This window comes from Octopus sinensis, unplaced genomic scaffold, assembly GCF_006345805.1.
Source record: "Octopus sinensis unplaced genomic scaffold, ASM634580v1 Contig10237_ERROPOS200000, whole genome shotgun sequence".
NCBI classification, from domain to species: Eukaryota; Metazoa; Mollusca; class Cephalopoda; order Octopoda; family Octopodidae; genus Octopus; species Octopus sinensis.
Window position 1 is genome coordinate 154,836 of NW_021832035.1, and position 3,418 is coordinate 158,253.

Sequence of the window (3,418 nt, forward strand, 5' to 3'; positions counted from 1 at the left end):
GTCATGAAGCTGCAACTTGGAAAGCAGAGTTGTGAAGAGGCATTTGTTGAGGTTTTCTAGGCTCTGAGTTCAAATTCTACTGGGGTTCAATTTTCATTTCTTCCATTTGGAGTTGATAAAACAGGCACAAACATAGCTGTGTGGTTAAAAAGCTTGCTTTGCCACCATGTGGTTTTGGGTTCAATTCTTCTAGACGGTACATTAGGCAAGTATCTTCAATAGCCCTGGGCTAACCGATGTCTTGTGAGTGAATACGGTAGATATGACTGTGTGGTTAGGGAGCTTGCTTCTTAGCTACATGGTTTCGGGTTCAGTCCCACTGCGTGGCACTTTGGGCAAGTGTCTTCTGCTATAGCCCCGGACTGACCGAAGCTTTGTGATTGAATTTGGTAGGCGGAAGTTACTGTAGGTGTGTGTAGGTGCTTGTGCCTCTCCAAGAAACTGTGAGTAAGCCAATCTTGTGTGTGTGTGTGTGTGTGTGTATAGGTCATCATCGACTTACGACCTATTCAATTTACAATCAATTGACTTAACGATGATTGGCATGCCAGCTCCCAGTAGCAATAATAAATAGTCCAGCTGAAATCTAATGGGTTTAATTTCTTAGAAATTAACCCATCTACAGATGATGTCAGCTAACAAACATATGCCCTAGGTTTGGTTATCGATTGCCACTATGTTGGATGATTATCTTGTTGCAAAGACATCAAGGCAACCTCATATTTGTTTATAAGATGACTGCTTGAGACCCCAAAGTTTTTTTACAAACACCAGTATAATAGTATAATACAGAATGCTGTATGTGACTTTTACTCAAGAATGTACCTTAAGAATGTAAAAATATAAAACAAAGCTTATAGGCTGACTTAGGACCAGATTGACTTACAACCAGCCAGTTGGAACCAATTGTGGTTGTAAGTCAACGATGACCTGTATATATGCATGTATGTATGTATGTATGTGTAGTATGTATGTATGTATGAATGAATATATATATATATATATATATATATATATATATATATGTATGTATGTATGTATGTATGTCTTCAGAAATACATATGCTAAAATTGGAACAATACAGAGAAGAATACCATGGCCCCTGCACAACTGTAACATGCAAATTTGTGAAGTGTTCCATATTTCAAAATCACTCTGGTGCTCCAGCTTGACCGCAGCTACATGGCTGAAATGAATTAATGACTTGCAGGGACAACAATAATATACCACAAAGTATATGCAACCATAATATACCATAGTATATTATGCAATCATAATATAGTATAAAGTATATTAAGCGTTTTTATAAGTCAATACCGTGTACTAACTACTGTGTTAGCAGTGCACTTTACATCACTTGTTAAGGTCATCTCTATAGATCATCATCATCATTATTTAACGTCCATTTTCCATGCTAGCATGGGTTGGACGGTTCGACCGGGGTCTGGTAAGCCATGGAGGCTGCACCAGGCTCTAGTCTGATTTGGCAGTGTTTCCACAGCTGGATGCCTTCCCAACGCCAACCACACTGTGAGTGTAGTGGGTGCTTTTTACATGCCACCGGCTCAGGAGCCAGAGCAGGCTGGCAAACGACCATGATCGGTTGGTGCTTTTTACGTGTCACCGACACGGACGCCAGTCAGGCAACGCTAGTATCTGCCACGCTCGAATGGTGCTTTTTACGTGCTCACCGGCACGGGTGTCTTAACTACAATTTCCATTTGAATTTTTCGATGTTGACGAACTTGACTCAACAGGTCTCCTCAAGAACAGCGGGTCATTCTATAAAAATCAGTGTTGGCTGTATTTTCCATAGAATATCTATAGAGATAATCTTAACAAGTGACATAAAAGAATATATGTGTGTGTGTGTGTTTGCCCCATTCCTGCTTGACAACCAGTGTTGGTTTGTTTACATTCCCTTAACTTCTCTCTCTCTCTCTCTCATTAATTACATGCAAGTATTCAATATTGTCCTTTAAAGCTCATCACTCAGCTTTAATTTCAAGACATCTTAAAATTGAAAAGTAAGAAATAAGTATTTTTGTATTTAGGAATGGTCATTTTGCCAGTTTAGCCAATAAAAACACACGCACTATATATTTGGTGTTACTTTGCTTCAGCGTTATTTATTTTTTACATTAATCTTAATCTTATTTCGGCTAGAGTTCTTTCGTCACACTCCTGTGACCTCATCGGTGGTCCTTTGCTTTCTTCTTTCTTAGTTGTGTGTCTCTCGTTACTAACGGTCAGCCATTTTGTATTTTGTATTCCTATTGTGTCTTCACACGATTTCACATCAAAAATCTTGCAAAACAAATATATAAACGTAAGAAATAAGTATTAGGACTTAAAGAGTTAAAAGTAAAAAAAAAAATCTATGAAGAAATTTTTGACAAACACTTTCAGTAATAATTTTAATAATAAATCATAAAGCTAATTTTAAGTGACATTTATTGAAGTATTTTATTAGTGTCTCCTACACCACAAATAAGTTTAGATTGTAACATTGATTTTTTTCTGCAATTCATTTTGTAAGAATTCACTCATTTATTAAATAAATCCACAGACACTTGATACTTCCAGAGAAATTACAGGATCGCACTCAATAGATTTCTGTTCAATAATAAAGTTTATATTCATTGTGTGTGTTCCTACAAATAGACACATTCATGCTTCCGTTCTTTCTCAAATTCCACTCACAAGGTCACTGATTTGGGAATGAAATTTGCTTAGGAGGTGCAAACCCAGGTCCAGAATTTTTTACAAACAAGGTCTTATTGTTTTTTTGTTTTTTTTTTTACTTTTTGTTCTTTGAGAAGAAACCTAACTTCAAGCTACTTTTTACAGATTACTTTTTAAACATCAGTTTCTAAATCTGAGTAATGTAGGAGTGTAAATTTTGATCTTGCATCCCCAGCAAATTTTAACTAGTGCAAGTGTATCCCGTTTCCAGGCCTGCGTACAAGGTTTTGGTCAGTTTGAGGCTTTGATAATGATGATAATATATAAATTTAACCAAGGTGCTGTGCTCTGGAATCAAACCAGGTACCATGAGTTTTCTAGGCAAATTTCTAAACCATACAACTGTGCCTGCTGAGTAAATTATTTTTCTTTTATAAAATGACAATTAGATCAAAATTTTCTGAAGAATTCATTATGAGAATAAGCTGTATATAAATTGCATTTTTTTGTCTTTTCGCAAACATTTTTAGGAATCTGTATACAGGATAGGGTTAAATAAGAGAAGCGATCATCGTTTTTATTACAATTTATTTTCTATTTGCTAGAAATCTACTTTGGTTTTGTGAGTATTAAGTTACAGCTTAAATACTAAATGTTTTTTTAATTTTTTTTAACAGATGTAATATAATCATCTGACTGAATGTGTTAATATTTTTCATCTTTCTGGTTAGAT

The 3,418-nt window shown here is 35.6% G+C and overlaps 1 non-coding gene across 1 annotated transcript; it reads left to right on the top strand.

The window, feature by feature from the left end:
- Positions 1–1,041: 1,041 nt before the first annotated feature.
- On the top strand, positions 1,042–1,147 carry LOC115228300. The gene has a single exon (XR_003883201.1). It is a non-coding gene; the product is annotated as a U6 spliceosomal RNA (small nuclear RNA).
- Positions 1,148–3,418: the final 2,271 nt, after the last annotated feature.